Raw genomic sequence first — 27,209 nt, 5'->3', positions numbered from 1 at the left:
TTAGTTTTCTTTGATCATTCTTGTTGAAATTTTTCCCATTAAAATCTTTAAAAATATTATTTCCCTAGATTTAAAAATCTGTTTTTCTCTTTTGAGTTTTTAATTTGTCCCTTTTTATTTGTATTATCTCCTTCTTTCTATAGAACTAATATTTATTTATTATGTTTTAGCTTTACTATTTCAGTGCTTATTGTTTTTAACATTTTATTAAAAAATATATAAATTTCCTCTAAGTACTGCTTTGCTATCTTTCCGTTTGCTTTTTGGATATATAAGCCCTTGATTAATGCAGTAATTATTTTGGATATTGCCTTTATCTTTACATGATTGCATTTTTTTTAAGGAGATGATGCCAACATTTTATTATTAATAAACAGTCATATTTCAAGATGAACAGATAATGCAGTCATAATATTGGTACTTGTTGAACTAAATACAAAATAATTTTTACATGCCAAATGCCATATGTTTATATGTATACAGTTCATGTGTAAATATATAACTAGATATGTACATAAAACCGATGTTTTAAACTATGTTAGTTAAATTTTATCATGTTATCTGTTATTTAATGGACCTAATAAAGACAGAGTCTGTTGTTATATTTGTTTATTCCAAGAATTTATAATATGTTTGTTGAAAAATTTTTGGTTCATCTGTTCAAATTTATAAAAAATTGGAACACATAAATTCATTACAAATTATGCCCTTTACTGTAAACCTCATTATTCCATTTAAATTCCCTTCCCTAATATATCTTTCTGTTCAAAATAACATTGATATTGTTTTGTATTGTTGATTTTTTTTTTTTTTTTAATATTCTGGCCTTACTGAATCAGGTTCATACAAAGATTGAAATTACTGGTTTATTTATTTTTTCACCAATATAAATACAGTATTTTATATTTTCACTCTAAAAAAAATCTGTGCCATTTATTGTCAGTTTATTATGTAATGTTATTTATATTTATTCTTTTTTTTTTTTTGGAGTTCCAGTGGGCTTTTATTGAGATAAATTAACAAAAATCAAGATTTTACCATATTTTTTGCACCTTATAAACTCAGCAGACTCTGGTCCATATATGTGTACATACAACATAACACATCCTAACAAAAACCGATCCCCACTGGAACATCTGCCAATGAACAAAAAGCCAATTTTCTCTTCCCCAATATTTCTGAAATTCTGAGTTCCCACTGTTCACTTCTTAGTAGAACTGGTCCCATGTGGCTAGAGACATTGGAATTCTCTACCACTTTTACTGAACAAAAAATAATGTTTTTCTTTTGTTTCAACAAAGAGAACAGTGACTTTTGTTTTCTCCAGGCACCCCGTCCCCCACAACCAATGGTTAAAATACAGCAGCTTGTATCTTAATAACCCAGCCCTACTCCCTCCCTTGCCCAGCATTGTCTACTGGAGAATTTTTTTTTTTTTTTTGGGGGGAGGTGGGAAGGAGTCTCGCTCTGTCACCCAGGCTGTAGTGCAGTGGCAAGATCTTGGCTCACTGCAAGCTCCGCCTCCCGGGTTGGCGCCTTCTCCTGCCTCAGCCTCCCCAGTAGCTGGGACTTTAAATGCACTTCTCTTGTAATTTATCAGCTGTGGAGGGGCAGAGTCCAGGTGCCAGGCTGGCTCCCTCTGACCTTATAAATTGTGACAACCATTGGACACTTAACTCTTTACCTGAAAGATGAGTTTTTAGATCAGCAAGTCGAGTAAATTTTCTTTGGGAGTTTTAAAAAACTATCTTTAGAGATATAAAGTATAACTACAATCTCACAGAAGTCCACTAAAGTTCACCAAAAAGCTGACTTACTTCAGCTCTTATGAGGCCAATAATTTTGATAAAGGTATTTGGCAAGAAAATGATTCCACAACAACAAATTTACAGATACCTCGAAAGTTGAAAAACTGGCAAATTAAAATAACATAGTTTAATTCCCAAGAACTTATTTCATTTTTTGTTACTCATCTAGAAGGTCAGGAGTGTGGCTAAAGGCAGTTTCTGATGAGGTTATGAGCTTCCAAAGTGTTTCTAAATTCTTAGTGCAGACACCCTCCCTTTTGGAGCAAAACACCCTCCCTCCCACATCTATTAAAGAAAACTCAGAAAACCAAAAAATTAAAAAATTAAACCAAGTCCCCAAATTGAAAGTGTTACTGAAGTATAACCTCTAATGAGGAGTGGCACCTAAACTATCTGGGATACCACTACTGCACACGGTCTTGTAGAGGCAGTGGTTCAGTTTTGGTGCTTGACCCTTTAATAGGAATTGTTAAAGGGAAAGATGTTCTAAGAACTAGGTCAAAGCCTGGACTTTTCTTTTTTTTTCTTTTTTAGTCCCTCATAATAAGGAAAACTGTTACTGTTACCTCTTTCCTGATGCCTCCTCATTAACCTAGTACACTAGGTTATAATGGAATTAAAACATTAAAAAAATGGCCTGGCTCGGTGGCTCACGCCTGCAATCGCAGCACTTTGGGAGGCCGAGGCAGGTGGATCACGAGGTCAGGAGATCGAGACCATCCTGGCTAACACTGTGAAACCCCGTCTCTACTAAAAATACAAACAATTAGCCAGGCGTGGTGGCGGGTGCCTGTAGTCCCAGTTACTCAGGAGGTTGAGGCAGGAGAATGGCGTGAACCTGGGAGGCGGAGCTTGCAGTGAGCTGAAATCGCACCACTGCACTCCAGCCTGAGACAGAGCTGAGACCCGTCTCTCAAAAAGTTGAAAAAACACAAAAGCTTACTGGTTTTGATTCATCTCACTCCATTTTCAGTCTTAAGACTAAAATAAATATCAAGCATGTTAGAGGGCATAATTTAAACAAACACCATTGATTGTAAAGCATTTACCAGCAATTTGCCAGTACAAAAATAACAGACAACAAATTTGTGAGCTAAATGCAAGAGAATGGCAATCAGCTTCTTGTAGCAGGAAAGTTAACAGCTCCTTGTGTTGCCCATTCCTGCAAGTTTATGCATCAAGGTGGGCAGAGGGCAACACATTTTTTTATTAATAATAATTTATAAAATGATCCAGAGAAAACTAAGCTCCAGAACTGCTAACATTACCAAAGCTGGTGTACTGGCTCATATCTCCGGAAATGCAAGTCTGTGCTTTATATATATACTGCTCAACCGCACTGCTGTCATAATTCCTTACATTGCAAGGCAGATTAATCTTTGCCCCCATTTGCAGAGCTTCAAATATTCCTCAAACTTTTAGAAAGGTAGAAGAAGCAAAATCAGAGTTTCTCAAAAAAAATAACAACCCAAATATATATTAGTATATATATATATATATATATATATATATATATATGATTATCAATGTTTTGAAGCTCGTCTCTCTCGGTAAAACTCACTCTAAAGGCACTAGATGACACAGTGTGCCACAAACATTCTCATATCCCAGATTGCTGGGGCCCCTTTGACAACACAGGGAACCATAGAAATCTGCTCTCTACAGCAAGAGGCCAAGGTACTTTCTAGAATTTATGTTGGGTAACACTGAGCCCCCTCTCATCTTTAGCTGTTCCCATAATCACTGTAATCCCCTTAATCCCAGCAACCTTCATCCAAAATATCTATCTGTCCGTCTATCTATCTATCTAAACCCAGAAAAAGAACGTATTTACAAAGTTTATACAAATATACTCACTCATTTTTCTACGGAACACGTTTTGCCACAGAGGAAAGAGGGTCAAGGCCCTCACATGTCTATACATCAAGTGCCATACTGCTATGGGAGGCGTGTGTAAACCAGACTTTAGTGTCTGCTGTAGAGCACAAAGGCTTGTCATATGGCTCCTGCAATGATAGACTGCTCTTTCCTTTGGGAGTGATGATGTATTATCTGCTCAGCCCAGAATAAATTTTTACTTGAGATTGTTTATTTATTTTTTATTTTTTATTTTTTTGAGACAGAGTCTCGGTCTGTTGCCCAGGCTGGAGTGCAGTGGTGCAATCTCGGCTCTCTGCAACCCCTCCCTGCCGGGTTCAAGCAATTCTCCTGCCTCAGCCTCCCAAGTAGCTGGGACTATAGGCACATGCTGCCATGCCTGGCTAATTTTTTGTATTTTAGTAGAGACAGGATTTCACCATGTTGCCCAGGCTGGCTGCAAACTCCTGAATTCAGGCAATCCGCCTGCCTCGGCCTCCCAAAGTGTTGGGATTACAGGCGTGAGCCACTGCGCCCAGTCAGGATTGTTTTTTTAAAATACATGTATTTACAGTGTGGATGAACTGCAGTTGTATATCAACTCCTCCACATAAAGAGAAAGAAAATGGTGTCTAAAATTACTAATGAGTTTTATCTTCCAGCCCTGGGCTCATTGAGTATTGGGTAGAAAGGGAAGAGGCTTCAACTTGAAACTAAAATGAAAAGACAAAATATTTTAAAAGAAAAAGAAAAAAGGAAAGAGTTACTATTGTTGATTCCTTGAGCTGTGTCTAAAAGATGATATTCTGAATGGTCTCATAGCATAAGGCACTTCACACAAATAAGTAATAAGCTCTTCAGGTTTAAAAAATCGGATGAGTAATATTCCATGGTGTATATGTGTAACAAACCTGCACGTTGTGCACATGTATCCTAGAACTTAAAGTATAATTTTTTTTAAAAAAAAAGCAAATGAGGACTTGGAGAAGTTGAAATGCACTCAAGTCAGCTACTGGAGAATTTTGAAATCATAGATAAGCTTGTGTGTTCATTAAGATTCTTCTCTTTTTAGGGTTTCTCCCCTTTTCTTCTTTCTTTTACTTCCTTGTCTCCTTTCCCCAGAAAACATTTTTTTTAAAAACCAGTAGTTAGTGCAAGTAATGTTAAGTAAGCACATAGTGCAAACAAGTGGAACCAAAAAGGTGTATTCCTTCTTTTCAGCCTTTTTCCCATCACCAGTTAAAAAAGAAAAAATGCCTGAGCTCTTTTAAGTCTTCATAGTTCCAAAATAAAACATGAAAAACCCACAAAGAGAAGAGCATTCTTCTCAAAACGATGCGTCACAGATCCAAACGAGCCTTCTGTAGTTTGTCAAAGCATGCTTGTTAAGGTTTCTCATCTTCTACAGGCTCACTGTGGTATTCTGCCACACACAGGCTCTTGTCAATGTTGCTTGGAATAGGTTTAATTTCTGTTCCCAGCTGCTCCTCAATACTTTTCAGGTTGAAGCGACCATCATATGTGATCAAGTTGATGGCTAAGCCAGGATGACCCAAGCGACCTGATCTTCCAATATGATGGAGACAGGTCTCTGCCAGCTTTGGGAAATCGAAGTTTATTAACACATTCACAGCTTGTATATCAACACCTCGGGTAAACAGATCAGTGCAAACAAGATTGTGGCATAAGCCATTTCAGAAATCATGAAATACACATTTTTGATGTTCCTGCCTCGTTTTAGCATGAATATAGAAGCAAGAATAACCTAGTTGAGAAATCTTGGCTAGCAATTCAACTTGCTGAGAGGAGTTACAGAAAATGATCGACTGGTTTATCTGAAGCCTGGAGAAAAGTGCACTAAGCAGTGTACTTTTTGGAGCTCAGTTACGCATGCATAGTACTGGGTTACTCCCTTTAGAGTTAGTTCCTCCATTAGGTTAATCTCATAGGGTTTCTGCAAATGGGAATTCATGAACTTCTGTACACTAAGAGGAAAAGTAGCAGAATATAGTAAAATCTTCCTGTTTTTAGGTAGCATGAGAATAATATCCTCCATTTATCTGCACAAAATTCTGTGACAGCAACTTATCTGCCTGCTCATCCAATACTATCATCTGGACATGATTAACCTTTGCTACTCTTTTTTTTTCTTCTTCTTTTGAGACGGTGTCTCCCTCTGCTGCTCAAGCTGGAGTGCAGTGGCACAATCTCAGCTCACTGCAACTTCTGCCTCCCCGGGTTCAAGCAATTCTTCTGCCTCAGCCTGCTGAGCTGCTGGGACTACAGTCGCATGCCACCAGCCTAGCCAATTTTTGCATTTTTAGTAGAGACAGGGTTTCGCCACATTGGCCAAGATGGTCTCCATCTCTTGACCTCGTGATCTGACAACCTCAGCCTCCCAAAGTGCCAGGATTACAGGCGTGAGCCACCATGCCCGGACTCTTCTCTGAATAAGATCCAGGATTCTCCTAGGGGTAGCAATCACCACGTGCATTGTATCATCAAGCCTTAGGACGTCGTCTCGTAAATTGGTTCCTCCTGTGGTTGCCATCACTTTCGCCCCTCCCATGTGTTTCCTGATCTGCATGCAAATGCGACTGACCTGTAGAGCAAGTCCTCTAGTTGGAACACGCAGCATTTCTTGTATATTGTGCTTCTTCAGATCTCGCGGTTCAAGTAAGGGAATGAGGTAGGCTCCGCTCTTGCCTGTTCCATTTTTTGCTCTAGCTAAGATCCCTACTAGATAAAGCAATGGGATTGCTCTCCTCCTGAATAGGAAGTGGCTTTTCCCAGCCCATTTCAAAAATTCCCATTAATAACTCCCGTTTCAAACAATAATCTTCAAACTCATTTTCTTTTGTGGAGGTCACATCTGAAGGTTTAATTCTTAGATTTTTCGGAGGGAGTTTTAAAGTCTTTTTCCAGTCGTCGCCACATCTAATAGTGGTGGTCTAAACTGTGCTTGCTGCTGGGTGCCATTATTGATTGTCCTGGTGTTTTTCAGCATAAGGCACTTCACACAAATAAGTAATCTGTTGCTGTGTCTGGCCCCCTCCCAGGGTCACCACTGGGTTTCAAAGGGCCCCTCCGCTGACCATTTTGACTGGACAGACCCCTTATAACAAGGTTCTCTCTTCTGGCTGGGCTTATGATGTTTTAGTTGCAAAGGTGTCTTTCAAACTTCAAAATTTTGAAAGTCAGTAGAGAAATTGTAGTAACAGTTTATTAGGATCTCCCAAACGAAGAGATAATTATAAGTCTTGCTCAATAAATGAGTCCCTGTTGCAATGCTGGCAAGCACCTGTAAGTCTCTGAACAGTAAACAGCAGTAACTTTGCTCTCTTGCACGGAATCAGTTTTTTATTTTTGAAGAGCCCTCTAGCAAGCTTGAGTTGTATCTGAATTCACTCACGTCAATCAACGAGGCTACTCACGCTCGGCACCCTCGGTCCTTTATTGTTGACTTGAAGATCCTCAAATCTATATTTATTCTAAACTATCACATTTGATCTTAGTTCTTTCAGTTACTTCTCACTTAGCGCTGCATTCTTTAGTACAGTAAATTACATATAAATTTATTAAATAAGATATGTAACAATTGTAAAATACGTTGTATGTGTTGTCTACTAATTTTATTATTGCTTTAAATAATTGATGCTTTTAATCAACGTTTTAATTTTAAAAATAAAATAATCAACAGAATTTTTTATTTTGTATTGATGTCACTAATTTAAAGATACTGTTCGTTCCACATCAGTGAACTAACATATTCTATAAAAGGTAGAAGAGGGGTTCATTTTCATGTTTGCTGCATGTTCTGTTTTCTGATCTGACAGATTTACAAACATCTTGAGCATCGATTTCCTTTGCATAAGCCATATCTTTTCCTTTCCTGACTTTAGTATCAATTTGCATATTAGTTTTTACTTCAGTTAGGGAGAATCTGTTTGTTTAGCTATCATCATGAAGTTTTTGTGTAACTAATAATGGTTTCGTTATCGGACAATGTTAACATTGATACATTCTTAAATATTATTTTAAAAAGATTTTATGACAAAAATGATGGAATAAACCTAATATTTTGGAAGCCTATTTGGGAAATACTGAAAACTATCTAAATATATAATAGAACAAGAACTACACATATAATATAAATGAATATATATATATATATATTTGTTTTCTGAACAAGGGTATTTAATTTCATGGGGAAATCAAAGATATGCTGCCTAACATGGTGCTTGCTCTGCAGTAATAAAATATAAACTGTGAATATAATTTTTGAATAATAAGAGCATTCAAAATAAAAAATTATATTTTAAACTTGACCTTTGTTTATTGGGTATATTTATCATTGGCTTAATTTTAGCACATAGAGAGTGTTTTAAATAAGTGATTCATGTCATAAGCATAGTAAAATTGCTGGTATATGTTAAATTATGAATTAATATTAGGTTTTATCATTATTATTATGTCAATATATTCACAAATGATAATATACTTTATTTCCCAGGTTGTTATGAGAATGAAAGATAATATCCAAGGAGTATAAAATTTATATATTGTTAATCCATTAAAAGATAAAAGACAATAATTAATCTTTGTTTTTATTAAAACTTTCTGATTTTTTTTCAAAAATATATGCATCTCTAAATAAGTTTCCAAAAGTTTTGGAACTTCTAGAATTAGTTGCTATTAATATATAATATAACAGAGTTGATATTTAAAGTTCCAACTTCTAAAATAGTGTTTGCAACACATGTAAATATTATACACTATAGTTAGAACTTAGATAAATATAAAAAATTGAAAATGGCAATATTGATCTTTGAAAATGCAGATCATTTGAAACACTAAGCCTTTGGCATTTACAAAAAATAAAATTGGATAAGGTTATGTTTAAATATTTTTAACTATTTTATTGGATTAGTCTATAAGTTGTAAATACGTTTATATTACCATTCTTTTAAGTTACTGTGTTCAAACCATATTCAAATGAATTTGAATATAAATGAATTTGAATATAAATTGTAAATATATTTATATCAGCATTCTTTTAAGTTATTCTGTGTTTTTCGTACTTTCTGTTTATTTCTCACAGTAAAACTATATTCTACAGTAATAATATGCTATAGTGTCAGGACTTACTTGATATTTTGCTTTTTATAGGTTACAAAGTTATCAAAATGTATATATAAAATTTAAGAAATGAATAATATATCTTGTGTCCCCCCCCAAATAAAACAATTATTTGATAGTTGTATAAATTAGCACTTGCTTTAAAATCTTCAAGATTTTTAAAAATTTAATGAATCTGTATAAGTTGATCAAACTGATATTTACAATTACTCCTTACCAACAGTAAAGGCTAATAAAATAATTTTAAAAGAATTTAAATTTATCTACTCTTAAATTGTAACTTATCAGACTTAGACAGGTAATAAGAAGTACACATATAGTTATTATGTAGGTTAGCTTATTATTAGTTGCATAAAACTATGATCTGAAGAAAAAATTTTAAGGTCAGATTCACACAGACTAGATGGACAAACACTGTTTGAAAATATAAGTGATTGTAATAATTTTTAGTAGACAGTGGTAAATGAAGAGATTTTATGGGCGGAGATAAGAAGTTTCAGAAAAGTAATAGTCTGAAAATTCCAGTGTCAGTGGCAAAAATAATCAGTGACACAAAGTATGTGTAAAATGGCAATAAATGACAATTGGCATCACATAAGCTAGTCGATGGAGTTCCTCAAATGCCTAAGCACGTTTCATTTAAGAATGGGAAACTTTTAAGAAGCCAAAGTAAATAAAAACACAGCATGTGTGTTGCTTTTGAGAAAAGAGACTGAACATAAGGAGACTATTTAAGACACTATTGCAACAATCCTGGTGAGATAAAACTAAGGATATGAATTAGTGTTGTAATTGTAGGACTAGAAATGAGAGAAGAGTGTACCTGCATATGGAAATTCCACAGGTCTTGGCTGTTTGTATTCCCCTGAAAAGTGAAGATTGAGAAATACGAGGCAGAGACACCAAGCAAATAGTGAGGAGAAATCCCACCATTTCCAGCATTCTCAGCAATGCTTGTTTTTCTTTCTTCAATCGGAAAACAACACATCTGTTAAATTATGTCTCTCCTCTTTCCTTTTCCTTTCCCCATTCTTTCTCTCTTCATATCTGCACATAACTACACAGACATAAGCATACACACATACTCACACACACGCAAGCAATTACAATCAATATAATAATAATCATCCTCATTGCCACCATCACCACCACCATCTTTAAACCCTGCCATCCTGTTTCAGATTAATAATGTTAAAAGAAAAAAACCTTCATACAATTAAATTTTACAGCGTTTAATTGAGCAAAGGACAATTCACAAACCGGGCAGCCTTCAAACAAGATTAGATTCAGAGGTACTCCAGCACTGCCCCAAGGTCATAGAGGATCTATGAACAGGAAAAGGAAAGTGACATGCAGAAAACAGAAGTGAGGTATAGAAACTGCTGGATTGGTTCAGGCTTGGAGTTTGCCTTATTTGAACATGGTTTGAACAGTTGGCCACCTTTAATTGGCTGAAACTTGGTGACTGGTACAAGAGTAGGTTGCAATCTGTTTACACATCCAGTTAAGATACTGTTCACTATGCACAGAGAAACCTTTACTGAACTTAAAATATGTAACGACACAGCTTTAAGCTAAACTTAATTAAATAATTCATATAATTTTACACCATTTCAACTTTCCTTATCTATTCTCATTATAATTACAATATCCTTGCTCCTCATTATAGTTCTCATGTATTTAGAATGTATTTCTCTATGCTGCTTTCTTCCTTTTATTTCATGTCTCGCCTTTAAATTCACACAGAATTTTAGGTGCTTACTGTTTTCTTTATGTCCTATTGAAACTTCATCTGCTGTAATCTGGTTCATATCCATCCAACCTATAGAATTCTGAACTATGAATTTCTAAATGTCAAGTTCCATAGACTCTTCTCAGACATCATCACACAAATTCATGTTCTGTCTTTGAAACTGAAAATCAGATTTAATCTGAAGTTATATTAGTCTACCTTTAAAATCACTATAGTATCCCTACTACCTGTTCAATTTCTATACCCTCCATCTTATTCAAGACATCCACAATTTTTTACTGTGACTTTCATTAAAATTGTGTAATGCATGCAATATTTTTTCTAAACAGTTTCCAAGGATATTTATTTTCAACTCAAAAATGTAAGCATTATGTTCCTTCCCAATGCAAATACATGCAAACATATATAAACAGACGCTCATTGAATAAACCAGCTAATTCACTCTACTACTTTAGCCATAGTAGCTATTCTATATTCTTCTCTTAGAGCTCCTTTAATGTCTTTTGCTTTCTATAGCAAACCTCCATCTGCCTAGTAGTCTTTTAATCATCACAGAGAACTCTCTCATGACATTTATTTCTAAAAGCCTCTCAAATAGGACTTTTAGGCTTTCTATTCAAACTTTCATAAATTTGTAAATTTTGCCTTCTCTGCCATTCTTGATAATTAAAAATTTATACATTTTTGGGTAATAGCTAATGGTGTCTTTTCACTGTAAACTGAACTATATATAGAGTTTAGTTTTACACAATGCATCTATGTGTATCTTTTCATTTCCTTTCCTCTTTGCCTGCAAAATTATAGCTGTCCAATTACAATTTTCTTGAAGAAAGAATGAGAGAACACAAAGAAAGAAGAAATCGAAAAGTTAAACAAGACGAAATATAGCAAGAAAGTAAAATTTTTATTCACTTAAAAAATAATCCTATTACCACTTAATATACTGATATATTAAGTTTCATAAATATAGCACTTTAAAGTTAAAATAGCAAATAAATAATTTTACAATTGCTTTCTCTAAGAAAACAGGATATATAATTACTCATTCAAAGGCTAAAATATTGTCATGCTTAGGGTTAGCTTCCAGTCCATACTGCGGTCCAAGGGGAGTGAGTGGATATGAGAATAGCTGAAAGAACACTCAGGGGTCCGTAGGCAGGTGAAATGTAGTTTTATTCAGCAGCTCTCTCATCAGCAGCTTACTCATGCTACCTGTCTCATGCTGTCCGCCTGTATCTCAGCTTTCTGCTCCAGCTCTGTGTCTCATCTCAGCAGTCGGCTCTGTGGCTCCTGACACCCCCATGCCTGAAGCTGCACTCCCTGGCCTGGAAGGCCAGCTCTGTCAGAGTCAGCAGCTTAACTCTTTCCCTCTGGGCACGAGCTGGTTCCTGGCTTCCCCTTGCTCACCTTCAAGGTGACTGGCTCTCCCTTACAGGGGTCAGTAGCATTACTGGCTCTCTGGGTGTGCGTGAGATGAGTTGTGCCATGCCCTGGCTTCCCCCTGTCTGTCTACAAGATGGAGGGCTTTAGCACTCTTTCTTTCTCTGGGTACAAGAGTGCCTTTTCAGTGTCAGCAGGGCAGTTATACCTTTTTCAAACAATAGTGGCTCCAAGCCATATATGAGCTTATGCAAACAGGTTATATAACAAGTGGAGTTATGCGCCTGCACTCCAAACTCACTGAGTCACTCTGGCCCAGATGTCTGCCTCAGCCTATTGTTGACCAAAGTACACCCATGTACCTTACACATACCTTAGCCTCAAATTATCTATTTTTTAATTTTTATTTTTAACTATTTATTAGTGTATTTTTTCTCATATTTGTCTACTAGTCTTCTCTAAATATGTCAAAATTTTCTTAATTTACTATTTTTCTGTTTTTCCACCTCTAGAAGTGTATTCTATGCACGTCAAAATACACCTTACATTTTGTATTTTTCCTAAATACAGTATTTTTTGAAATTGTTCTCATCTTTTCCAATATGCTGTAATCCAATCTTTAAGCAGGTCTGCTGGATTGCTTGCACAGCAGCTTGGACTGGTTGCAGAGCCTTCTCTTTCTCTGGGCCTCATGCAAAAATAGTAGTTTTGTAGTCCCTCGGTAAGTGGGCTGGAGTAATAGCCAAATGAGGAATATATTGTCTTAAAAATCCAAATAGGCTCACTAGGCCTAGTGTGTGTGTGCGTTGGGGGTGGGGGGTGTTTTTTTTTTTTTTTTGGTTGTTGGACATGCCAGATGCAACGACTTATCAGTCACCTTAGAAGGGATATTTCAACATGCCCCACACCACTGAACTCCTAGAATTTCCATTGAAGTAGAATCCCCCTGAAGCCCCCTGAATTTTTATCAGAAGTATTTTCTACCCTCTGATACACAAAAGTTTTACTAATAAGTAATAAACAGTGGCTGCTTCTTGCACCCAAGATTCAATCAGAATAATTTAATCAGTGTAATGGGCCAATGTAATTCATCTGGAAAGAAAAAAAGACGTCAAGATCTCTGTAAATTAAATGTTGACATCAAGCTGAAAAGGTGATGAACCTGTGAGGCAAGACAGTAAAAGTGTATTGCTGGCCTTCTCAGATGAAAGCAAACTGTATCGGATATTTCTTAGGAATAAGGATGGGAAAAAGGCATTTGCCAGATCAATAGCTGCATACAGGTACCAGGATGTGTTTCGCTTTTATCAAATGAAACCACATCTGCTACAGCAGCTGCAACTTGAGTTACCACTTGGTTAGGTTTACAATAATCCACTACTGTTTCAGAGGTTCATCTGTCTTCTGCACAGCACGGGGTTTAAGTAGGCAATTTGAATGAGAATGTGGTGGTAATCAACATACTTACATCTTTAAAGTTTTTGATGGTGATACTCATCTCTGCCTGCCCTCTAAGTATTGTTTGTTGTTTGCTATTTTCTTAGGTAGAGGCAACTCTAATGGCTTTATGCCTGTAATCCCAACACTTTGGGAGGCTGAGGCAAGCAGATCACCTGACGTCAAGAGTTCAAGACCAGCCTGGACAAACTGGTGAACTCAAAATACAAAATTAAAAATACAAAAATTAGCCAGGCATCATGGCGTGCACCTGTAATCTCAGCTACTCGGGAGGCTGAGGCAAGATAGTCACTTGAACCCAGGAGGCGGAGGTTGTGGTGAACCAAGATCACACCATTGCACTGCTGTCTAAGCATGAGTGCAGCTTAAGCATGACTGAGACTCCGTCTCAAAAAAAAAAAAAAAAGAAGGCTGAGGCTGTCGTTGGGCCTTCAATGCAGGCTGATTTCTTCCTCTTTCCACTCCTATTTCCCTCCCTTTTCTCCCAGAAGTGTTTATTCAAAAAAAAAAAAAAAAATCTGTACAATAAAGAATAGAAACCTGCACGCAAAAATTCACCTAGGAATTGGCTTTCTAGAGAAACCAACATGTGACACTCTTAAAAAGAAAGCTGTAATATGGAATACCTCATCGTCAGCCTAACAATGATGGCCCCATCTATGGCAGCACATCTCACAAAAGGGACAGTACAACTACTAGCACTTACACTCATGGTATATATAATGACATATACTGATGGAAATAATTCATTAACTTTGGATAATTCAAGCATTTTAGATATATGGGGGACAGAGTGTGTATAAAATAATGTACTTGATGGCTATCGATAAAAGTAACAGAGCTCTGGAAGAATATAATGTAAATCTGAACCAGATGAATTGCTAACTCAATGCTAAATATGTAACTAGATGTCTTCTGGGTAGTTTACACTGTTTTCATTTCCTGAAACAAAAGAGAGAAAAAAAAATCTGAGGACCAGACCTGAGATTTAATCAAAAGAATAGCCAAGCTCCAAAGACTATTAAATTCCCAACCAGGGCGGATCTGTTTGGCCAAGTTCATAAACCAGTTACAAAAGTATAAAACGCTGACACATAATATGAGGCAAACAGCATCTGGGTTGATAATAATCAAACTGTGGATCATCATATTTTCTTGAACCCAATGAGCCTGGAAAAGTGGCCTAAGTGGCCTTGTCCTTTTTTTTTTTTTTTTTTTTTTTTTGAGAGCTAGTGTTTTCTCCTTGCTTGGAGCTGATGCAGAAGAAGTTTCTTCTCTCCTAAAAGATACCATGTTTCCCTACCCTGATTCTGCTCTTAGGCCTTTATCTTGGAAGGATGTCTATGGCTAAAATTAAGCAGCAGTATAACCTCATCAATGATGTGCTGGCTCTGATAAGAAAAAAGGACTGAATCTCCAAGGCAGCCGTAAGGTTTAGCTGGTATGTACCAGCAGGAGTCATACTACATTTGAGTTTGATCGGGTGGACTGGGCACCATAATGAATAGCTGATCAAATTAGGAGCACATTTCTGGATACATGAGTCAAAATTCTGTAAAGGGTCCCATGAGACTGTGCAAAGTTGACACTAAGATGGCTCCTAGATGTATTGTAAAAGTTATATCTAATACTAAATATAGTTAGTACATCAGTATTATTGCGACAGACCATGAAAGAAGTATTTGAAATGCCCAGAGAAATAAACAAGATAGAATAGATATGTTATCTATTATGACATATACATATACAACAAATGATTATCTAAGCTAACATATACAACAAGCAGTTATGCTCCATGAAAAGAAACAGGGGATACGTGTCTTACTAAGACAAAAAGGAATGCATTGGAAAGAAAACACGGTATCTGTCTTCCATAGATAAGGAATGATAATATAGGAAATTATTAAGGACATAAGCTTAATGATGGCTATGAACATATTGATTTTACCCTTAATAGAAGGTAATACATTCGTCTGCCAAAATTTCATGGATGCTAGCAAAGGACAAGATTCTCCTGGGTCAGAGACAAATTTGTACTTACAGCAAAAGCCATAGTCAGAGTAATACTAGAGTTACTGGCAAGCAGAAGCAAGGTGGCTTTTTGTCTGGAAGAAAATATGACCTGATTTCTCAGAACTCCTAGCTGCATAAACAATCCTGAGAAAGGTCCAGAAGAAATGAGTAGTTACAGTCTTGCAATTTTGACAAATCCAACAGTATGTGTAGGAGTGCAAGAGACCCATTCTGGACTCTATCCAAATAATCAGTGTGCGTAGCAGGGATCCAGAATAATAGAGTCCAGGTGTATGCAATTACTATAATAAGTGGCAAGTAGCAAGGTCAGACCATCACGGGGAGACCTGATCCTCAGAGATTTACAAAGACAATTAAGAACTGGCCAAGATGGATAGCCTCATTCCTTCTAGGTCCTTCCTCTTGCTACTAAAATATACTGAGTCAAAACAACAAACAAGCATAGGAGAAACTGTAAAAGTTAGAAAGAAGTTGGCATACTACTAAAAGACCTTGTGCTTTGAGGAATGACTCAGCAATGGGCCCTTGGTTTCCTTAGTGACTTTCATACATCTCAGACAGGACATTGCAGAAGTCTACAAGCCAGAAACTCCAACAGGCAATGACAAAACACACACACAAAAAATACCTGACTCTGTAGCCAAAGGACTGAGAAAAAAAATTGGCCTAATAAAACAGGAAACATTTTTCATAATACAAGCTATACTTCAGTCAAACAATCTCAGAAAATCATTCTCTTCATGCCCCCATATTTTCAATAGTGATGAATGGGGAGGTGAGCATTCACTCTACCTTTTCCACATCCAATAAATGATTCAGAGGTTAGAATTATCTAACTAAGATTTGGAATCAGTCATCACAAAATGCTTTAGCAAATTATGAATCTTGTTGAATCAAATACAAAAAGAAAAACGTGATAAAGATATAAAAGTTATAGAAAAGAATTATATGCAAATTATAGAGCTAAACAATGCAATGATAACAAAAAACCCAAAACATCTGGATGGACTCAATAGTAGAGTAAAGGCAACAGGGAATAGACTCTGTGAAGTGGAGGTCAGATCAATTTAATTTATCAAATCTGAATAATACAGAAGTAAATAGACTTAAAAAAAATTACAGAATCTGGGAGAAAGAATGTGGGTCTCAGAAAATATTCAAAGGAAATGTGGCTGAAAACTCCCCAAATCTAGTGAAAGACATACATCTACAGATTTAAGAATATGAATCTCGAATAAGATAAACCTTAACAAAAAGCTAAGACATGATAATTAACTCTAAAGAAACTAATTATGAAGAATAATCTTGGAAGCATTCATAGAGAAATGGCAACTTATTTATAGAGAAAAAAACATTTCTAAAACAGTAGATTTCTCCTCTGAAATCACGCAGGTCAAAACAAACAAAAAAAATAGCATTGCATGTTTCAAGCACTAAAAGACTCATCCAGTGCAAGTTCTATATGTGCAAAACTATCCTTCAGAAATAAAGACAAAATAAAACATCACCAGATGACAGAAAACTAAGACAAATTTTCACTAACCTTAAAAAAAATAGCTAAATGAAGTTCTTGGAACTTCAGAAAAGAAAGAACATTGAAATTAATAGAAATAAAGGTAAATATAATATACTGTTCTTACAAATTTATTGAATTACATCAGTTTGTTGAAGTAAAAATTAAAAATATATTGTGTACAGTACATGCCAGGGAAATTCTTAAAATAATTACAACACAAATTGGGCAGGGTAAAGCGATATAATTAGAAGATTTTTACATTTATTCCACTTGGAATAAAACAGCAATATCAGTAGACTGTGTTAAAATACTTATGCATATTTTGATACTTAGAACAACTATTAAGAAAACCATTCAAAGCAAGAACTTAAAAATGCATTATACATAAATCAAGGAGAAATCCTTAATCATGTTCAAACAATCCACGGTAAGGCAAGAAAAGAGAAAGGAATGAGAAACAGAGGAAATAAACATAAAAAATTATATATATATAAATATATAGTTACATATATTATATATCTATATAATATATAGATAGATAATTTACAAATTTGTACTTACAGCAAAAGCCATAGCCTGCTTCCTGTTTTGTTAGGACAATTTTTTCTCAATCCTTTGGCTACAGAGTCAGGTTTTTTTTGAACTTTTATTTGTCCTTGACTATTGGAGTTTCTGACTTGTAGACTTCTGTAATGTCCTGTCCGAGATAAATGAGAGCCAGTAAGGAAATCAAGGACCCATTGCTGAGTCATTCCTCAAAGTACAAGGTCTTTCAGTAGTCTGCCAACTTCTTTCCAACCTTTACAGTTCTTCCTATGCCTGTTTGTTGTTTTTGCTCAGTATATTTTAGTAGCAAGAGGAAGGACCTGGGAGGAATGAGGCTATCCATTATATAATTATATACTTATATATTATAATCATATAATTATATACTTATATATTATAATTATATATTATATATAAGTTATATGTTATATAATTATACATAATTTATATATAACTATATAACTTATATATAATATATATATTTAGTTAAACAGACAGTATATATGGGCAGTCAACAAAGTTGTTAATTGATTTGCATACTATCAAAATTTTGGACCCGAGCCAGTTTTTGGGCTCAGAAAATACTGACTGAGTTAAAATCTAGGTCTCCCAGATTAAGGACCTTGTAATGTGATAGTAAATGTAAATGTATTTTTTAAGCTTCGTTTGGTATCAGTTTAAGGAGCACAAAGGAAGTTGTTTTACATGAACATATTATATAATGCTTAAGTTGGGGCTTTCAGTATATTTATCACCTGAATATTGTACATTGTACCCACTAAGTATTTTTTTAATCCCTCACCTCCCTTCCACTCTCCAACCCTTCCAAGTCTCCAATGTCTGTTATTTAACTTTCTATGTCCATGTGTACAAATTGTTTAGCTCCCACTTACAAGTAAGAACATGCTGTGTTTAACTTTCTGTTTCTGAGTTATTTCATGTAAAATAATGGCCTTCAGTTCCATCCATGTTGCTGCAAAATATATGATTTCATTCTTTTTTATTGCTAAATAGTATTCCATTCTATACATACCATTTTCTTTATTGAGTAATTCACTGATGGGCACGCAGGTTGACTCCGTATCTTGGGTATTGTATTGTATTACATAGTGCTGTGATAAACTCAAGAAAGCAGATTTTTTAAAAATGATTTCTGTTCCATTGGGTAGATACCCAGTAGTGGCATGGCTAGATCATATGGTGGTAGCTCTATTTTTAGTTCTTTGGGAAATCTCTGTACTGTTTTCCATAGAGATTGTACTAATTTACATTCCTACTAATAAGTGTTCCCTTTTCTCTGTATTTTCACCATCTACTTTTTGTCTTTTTAATAATAGTCATTCTGACTGGTGTAAGATGAAACCTCATTATGGTTTTAATTTGCATTTATTTTTTGATTAGTGACTTTGAGCATTTTCCCACATGCTATTTGACTATTTGTACGTCTTCTTTTGAAAAATGTCTATTCATGTCCTTTGCTCACTTTTTAAAGGGGTTGTTTTTATTTTTGTTGCTGTTGTTACTAAATTGTTTGAGTTTCTTGTAAATTCTGGGTATTAGTCCCCTATTGGATGCATAATTTGCAGATATTTTCTCCCATTCTGCAGATTGTCTGTTCACTCTGTTGATTTTTATTTTTTTATTTTTTTAATTTTTTTGCTATGCAAAATCTAAGTGCCATTTCTTCTTTTGTTTGTTTGTTTGTGCTTTTGAAGTCTTACTCACAAATTCTTTGCCTATACCAATGTCCAGAAGAGTTTCCCCTAGGTATTATTTTAGCATTTGTATAGTTTCAGGTCTTATTTTTAAGTCTTTAATTAATCTTGAGTTGATTTTTTGTGTATTATGAGAGATATGGGTCCAGTTTCATTCTTCTGCACATGAAAATCCAATTTTCTTGGCACCATTTATTGAAAAGGATATCATTTCCCTAGTGTATGCTTTTGTCAAGTTTGTCAAAGATCTGTTGGCTATAGATGTGTGACCTTATTTCTGTGTTCTCTATTCTGTCAATTCAATCATACTGATTCCCCTAGTCGGTCCCCAGAGGGACCTATAGATATTTTTCAGGGACCTTTCGACTAGGAAAATATATTTGAACACTGTGAGAAAAATTGAACCAAAGTTTCAAATCTACATTGATCTCCAGGAACCCAGGCCATTATCCGGGTCTTATGCTAAATTGGAGCTCAGACTTCTTGAGTAATAAATGCAGATCTAGCCAAAATCCAACTCACAGAGTGTCCTCTACATCTGAAGATTCACTCTGTGGTTATTTTTTACTGGTTATATTGTAATAAACATACATAGTTGTTGATATAAGCCCTTTTCTGATAGGCCTAGTGCACAAGGCCAAATGGACTACTCTGAAACTGTCCTCATACTTTGGCTGAGATAGTATATCAAAAACAATATATTTTACATTATATTTATATTTACATTATATTTACAATATATTCATATTGTTTAAAAACAAGATATTTTAGGGAGTTTAGCAGAAATTGGTGCCACTTTTAAAACTGAAGGATTCAGCTGGGCACGGTGGCTCACGCCTGTAATCCCAGCACTTTGCGATGCTGAGGTGGGCAGACAACAAGGTTAGGAGTTCAAGTCCAGCCTGGCCAACATAGTGAAACCCTGTCTCTACTAAAAATACAAAAAATTACCTGGATTTGATGGCGGGCACCTGTAATTCCAGCTACTTGGGAGACTGAGGCAGGAGAATCGCTTGAACCTGGGAGGCAGAGGTGGCAGTGAACCAAGATTGCACCATTGCACTCCAGCCTGGGCAACAAGAGTGAAATTCCATCAAAAAAAAAAAAAGAACCTGAAGGATTCAGGGGTAGTGTGGCCCAAAATAGCACCATCTAATTCACAAGTCTGAGACTTGCCAAAACCAGATGCATCCTCAAAAATCTTTGTAGACTACTGCAAATCAAAAAAATCAAAAAAACAAAAAAACAAAAAAAACTAGTAGACCCACTTGCAATCATTTTTCCATATGTGTTATCATTGCTAGAGCTGAAAAAGAGAACATATGATGACTGCAGTGTTTATAGAAATTCCCAATGGGAGAATTACAAGCTAGCACCCCACCCTGGTATTTGGAGCAAGGTCATAGTATCTGCCATGGAAGATTACATACCTTTTGAGGAAAAACAAATAATCGAAAAATAGCAGAAAAGTCTACTGGACTGCTGGAAAGCTACTTGGTCCTGATAGAAAATACCTGTTTATGAGCTACCTAGAGATGACCCCATCACAATTGTCCATCATGGGTTGGGTATTTTAGAAGCCGCCCTGTCTACATGATCATGTGAGCTCAACAAAAATCTTGTAGAAGGCGGCATTGGTATATCCAGGATATTGCAGAAGTGGGAACATAGGTCACAAGCAAGCTGCATGAGAAGTAATCCCAGAAGTTCATGTCATCATTCACTACTGCTGTACCAGTGCCTCATTCATCATTATACCTATGACTGTAAGGGGGCTTTTTACAAGCAGCTGATGAATGAGGGGGAAAAAACCTGAAGTTAGTTTAGAGTGGCCTTGAAAGAGACTCATTATGTAAAATTTTTCTGATTTACAGTGCTTTGCTTGAGCAATTAGCCACCTATAATTTGTAGAAAGATAAATCATTCATCAATAGAAAATAAAGTGACACATGGGCAGTGATAAATGTCTTGGATGAGTCAGGAGTCTGGAAGGAAAAAGATTGAAAGATTTAGAACTAGAAATTCTATGCTAGAGACATATAGATGGATCTATGGAAATGGATATGAAGGGTAACGATTACTATCAAATATGAACATCCATTACATAGTATACAACAATGAAGAAGACCTAAACAAAAAAATTATGCATGATTGTTCAGCTAGTTGACATCAGTCAGCCTCTGTCCTCAGTCAATCCCGTGCTAATATGATAGGCACATGAGCAAAGAGGTCATGATGGCAGAGGTGAAAGTCCCAAGACTGATTTAGCCACAACCACTGCTGAATGACTAACTAGCCAGCAACGGAGACCAATACTAAGTCCCTGAGATGGCATCATTCTGTAAATACATAATAACTGATTATATTAGACTCCAATGAATTGAGCCAGTGTTTCATCTTGACAAAGGTAAACACATAATATGGATGTATTCATTTGTTCTCACACTGCTTTGAACAAATACCCAAGACTGGGTCATTTATAAAGGAAAAAATTTAATTGACTCACCATTCCGCATTGCTGGAGATGCCTCAGGAAACTTACAATCGTGGTGGAAGACAAAGGAAAATCAGGCACCTTCTTCGCAGGACGGCAGGACCGAGTGAGTGCCAAGCAAAAGTGGAAGCCTCTTATAAAACTGTCAAATCTCGTCAAATATTACCAACAGTAGGCACAAAGAGAAAGCACAGCTAAACCAGCTTGGCAAAATGTCTTCAGGATGAGAAAGTGTTATACTGAAACTTACATTAAATTTAGAATATTTCTTTTTGTAAGATTTCTAATATGAAAAATAATAGGTAAGTAATAATAGCCAGGACTATCAGCTAAAATACCCACTGTTGCTTTGGATGTAATATGAGACACGTTTTTATTATTTCAGGAGTAAATGATGTATCAATAAACATTAAAATATTTACTGAATATTCTTTATAAGAAGGAAATAATTATAAAATGCCTAATTGATAACATTTTAAACTTGTCCATGACTTCTCAGTACCTTATTGCATTTATTAAAGAAATTTTCTTTAATTTATTATATGAGATATTGTATTACTACTAATTTAATAAGTTAAGATTATAGAGTACAATTGAGATCTTTATATAAGTATATATTAATTTTAAATAATCATAATGTGGGAATCCATGCTTTGATTAAAAACTAATCAATATGTCAGAAAATATTTTAAAACAATGTATTTGAGCAGTAAAAGTATACACCCTTTGCATGACTACATTTGTAATCTCAACATTTTTGTAATAACAGAAAACTGTCTTAAAGTTTCACTAGATTGTATTCGCAATCGATTATTAAGTATTGCCTTTAACAAAGTTGTAATATACAGTAAGTACACAGCAGTTTGTTCAAATTTTGGATCAGTTAAAATATGATATCATTCTTAAGGTTTTAATACGAAGTTTTTTTTTTAAATAAAATGCAACAAATTTTTCAAAGTGATTTAAACTTTTAAGGTAATTTGGTTGAGATACCTAGATGAAAAAATCTATATCTTGAGTGTATATGACTAATGATCATATATTTATGTCATAAATCTGCAGATGAAAATCTCTGATTTATAGCACATATGAATTCTTCTTTGAAGCTAGGAAGTCAAAATTACATTGGGGAGAACCACTGCAAATAAAATATGCTGACCATTGTATATGAAGATATGAAGATGACATTCCTGACATACCTTGAATTAAGGCATTGAGATTTTTCTGCAAAACAGACAGTTGTGTTTTACATTATCTATTTTTTTTCTGTACTTTGGGCTAGCTATGTTTTTTTTTTTTTACTCAATTTATCTATTGGCTACTCTCATTAATATTTAAAATTCTAGCTATTATTTTTGTATATTTCAAAACATTTCATGGATGTAATACACAAAATACTGAGATAATACAAAATAGTAATAGACTTGAATAAACACAAATGCAACCAAATGCAACTGGTTGCATTTGATTCCAGATCAAATGCATCTGGAAAATGATGCATTACAAATTGTAAATAGGTTTCAAATATAATATTTAATATATTATTTTATAATAATTTAAATATTTAAAAATTGAGGTACTATTTAATTTTCTCCAGAGTATTTGGGTATGGATGGAATACTTATTTTCAGAGAGCATCTCTGCTGCATGTTTTCACATTTTGGGACACTATATGTAAACCTAATTGGCTGTAAAATTAAAACTTTAAATTTTGACCATACTTTCCATGAAACTTTAGGAGTCTGAGAGAAATATTTTACTTCATTTAAAGTTATCAGAATTCTACAAAAGATGTCTCTGTTTTTAATCACTGGCAAACACACATCAGGCACAGAAAATATCATTTAATACCATTTATTTTGTAAATAAATGAAGATTAAAATTTGCCAGTGCTAGGAAGCATTTTTCTTATCACAATTGTGTCTCATGCCACAAATGCGTTAAAGTGTTTTTGTTTTGTTTTGTTTTGTTTTTTGGCAAAATACAAAATACTTTTATTGTCTCCTCTCTAATTGATAATCGTTAGGCAATAAATACTATGAGACACCACCAAGCACATACAATTTTCAAATGCAACCCTGTTGCAACAACAATAAAAAATTGGTATAATAATAATTTTTGTTAAAACACTAAATTATTGATGCTAGTTTCTTTGGGTGGTGAATATGTTTTAAATAGGTATCAAGCATACAATGTTAATTTGTCATAATCCTCAGCTCCACAAGGATTATTAGTAGCAAGCAATGAAAGGGATCTACCACTTTTATTTTCTTACAAGCTTTACTCTCTTTTCCAATTCGTATTGCCCTCCCTTATAGGGACTTTGTATTTTTTATAGACTCATGACTATGTTTTACATAAATGATATTTTGTTATATATATTTTTTCTAGCCAACCATTTGTTTAGAAGAACTTTGTATGTACCTGTAACCACATCTAATGTGTTGTTTCTGGCAGTTGCATTGTTTGTACACAGTATATACAAACTACATTTTCCACCTGCAATCATCTAATGATAGGTATGTAGAGGACATCAACTATTGAGTACCAAAAGTGACTATCTACTAAGGAAATGTGTTAGAATTACACTAACAAGTGAATCCAAGAGCAGAACTCTTGAGTTGTAAAATTTATGCATTTCTAAATGACAAAATAATATCAGACAATGATTCATTTTACATTCCTTGCAATGGTAAAAATGTTTTTATATATCCCGATATTCTTGCCAAAACTTGTTATTATACAGATTTCTAATATTTGCCAGTCTGCTGAATATAAATGGGTCTCTTTACTATTTACAGTCTTATTTATTCTATTTATACTGTAAGTAATTATTAGATTAGCCTACAATTTCAGTTTAAATACATTTTTTATACCTGTCAGGGACTAGCCTATTTTGTCTATCATCTACTTATTCTTATTCTTAGATAATTTTTCCAACAGGCTTCTGTATATTCATTCTTAGTGCCAGTATTTTGCTGAATATTTTAAATATTAACTCCCAGTATAAGATTATCTAGATACAATCTTTAAACTATCCTAAATTGGTTAATTTTGTCTATAGTGTTTTTTTGTTAATCAGAATAGTTTAATTTCATAATAACTAACTCATTATTTTTATTATTTATGCTTTTTGGATATTGTCTACAAATTAACTCTTCCATCTTATATTATTTTCTCTGTAGATAATTCATAGAAAACTCCTCAATTTGTCTGATATTTTATCATAACTAAAATCAGGCTATTCAAGTTGGCAGATTTACTGCAGAAATGTGTGGTCTTCTCAGGCAAAAGTTGTTGATTTGTTCCATCATGTTTGATTACGTGGATAATATGATGACCCACTGGGCTTCCTCATTGTACAGTAATTATATTATTATTTTGAATTAATAATTACATGGTGGGAAGATATTCTAAGACTCTACAAATAAACTATTATTTCTTATGCTATAGAAAGCAATGAATCATCAAAATTAATTACTTAACATAAGAAAGTTGGATAAATATACACTCAAAAAATGAAAGAATAAAGAAAGCTAAGTAAATTCAGAGATGAGATGAAAACTTTAAAAACTTAACTCAATCTATGATTAATATCCACCAATATTGGGCATGTGCAAAAAAAGAATAGAATTTTATAAAAATACTGTAAGAAAAATAAGTTCTTAAAAATTTAATATATCATACATGTGCTTAAAAATCAGAAAGAAATTTGAAGATAATTTGAGAAAGGAAGAAAAAAGAGAAAGAGAAAGAGAAATAAATGAGAGGATTAAAAAAGTGTGCTCATCCTTACAGATATTAATGTAACTAAAACAGAAGTAATAAAAAAATCTGTGGTTCATGACCAAAGGATTTTATAAGAAAGGATAGCTTAGACACATTTTAGTATGTGTATATATAAATGCTATTTATTTATATGTGTATATCAAATCGACATATGATAAAAGAGAAACAACAATGTGTAAAGTTTTAGAATGTATGATTTTAGATGCAATAATTTGTATAACTATTCTTTGAGACTTTCTTTCTAATCCCACATTACTTCTACATGGATTTAGATAGCTTTTCTATCATAAGAGAGTGCTACTCCCGTTACAGCCTTTATTTCAGTATTTATCTATCTAGGTATGTATTTCTTTTTATATCAGTGTGTTTAATAGTTTCTTATTTCATTCACTAGGTTATAACCTTTTTTATTGTTGGTAGTCCCTTTAAGCTGGCCCATTGTCATTTATACGTCTGCATTGTTCTTTGAGTACATCTCTACTGTCTACCACCACAAGATGTTTCAGGTTCATTTTGTACATATATTTCCCAGCAATGGAAGCAATTATTTCTCCAAGGACACTAGTTTCTCTTTCTAAAGAATGATATTTAGGCCGGATGCGGTGGCTCTCGCCTGTAATCCTAGCACTTTGGGAGGCCGAGGTGGGCAGATCACGAGGTCACGAGTTCGAGACCAGCCTGGCCAATATGGTGACACCCCGCCTCTACTAAAAATACAAAAATTAGCCAGATATGGTGGCAGGCGCCTGTAATCCCAGCTACTCAGGAGGCTGAGGCAGGAGAATTGCTTGAACCCGGGAGGCAGAGGTTGGAGTGAACAAAGATCACGCCACTGCACTCCAGCCTGGGTGACAGAGTAAGACACTGTCTTGGGAAAAAATAAAAAACAAATAATAATAATAATATTTAAACTCAAGGCTGAGTGCTAATTGTGCTCATTGCTTTTGAGGTGGCACTGCTTCTTGGGCATCCTAATGGACAGAGATAGGAAACAGAGACATGCATTCACAGTCATTCATACCTACGTGCATATGTATGTATATGTGTGCACTCACACTCATACACACATGCACATATACAAACACCAGAGATAGAGATTTCTACTTTTAAAATCATGATTTCACTACGATCTCTTTTATTTCAAACAAACTGGCAGAATTCATCCTCTCTTCTTTTCCATATTTCTTTCCTCTGTTAATGAAAAAATATTATCCAGTATATATTTACTTATTTGTCTGTCCTTGAATATACACATCATAGTTTTACATTTTCTAAATGATGAGTCTGTGAAAAATAAACAAAAGCATATCAATTAGAGTGCTCATATCCTCAGGAATTTATATATATATATATATGATATATATCATATATATATCATAGTGAATGATTTGATATTATGCTTTACCTCATCTTTCTGTAATTGATTTATATAACTCACTTACAATATGATTTTAAGGATTGTCCCCCCATTCCCCGTTCTTGTTTATTATAACTGTTTTCTTTATTTGAGTGTTTGAAATGTTACTATCTTAGTTCAGGCTGCCATACAATGTACCATGGATTGGGTGGCTTATAAGCAGCATTAATTTATTTACCAAAGTTCTGGAAGCTGGAAGTCTGAGATCAAGGTGGCAGCACTGTAAGGTTCTGATGAGGACCCTTTTCTGAACTGCAGAATGCTCATTTCCATTTGTGTCTTATAATGGTAAAAAGAGAGCTA

At 34.6% G+C, this 27,209-nt stretch overlaps 1 pseudogene; it reads right to left on the bottom strand.

Annotated features, from left to right (window-relative positions):
• Positions 1-4,154: 4,154 nt before the first annotated feature.
• LOC101023135 lies at positions 4,155-9,975 on the bottom strand (annotated as a pseudogene).
• Between the last annotated feature and the right edge of the window lie 17,234 nt (positions 9,976-27,209).

Source organism: Papio anubis, chromosome 15 (assembly GCF_008728515.1).
Source record: "Papio anubis isolate 15944 chromosome 15, Panubis1.0, whole genome shotgun sequence".
NCBI lineage: Eukaryota > Metazoa > Chordata > Mammalia > Primates > Cercopithecidae > Papio > Papio anubis.
The sequence above is the reverse complement of the archived record's forward strand: the minus strand, read 5'-3'. Positions and strand labels throughout refer to the sequence as shown.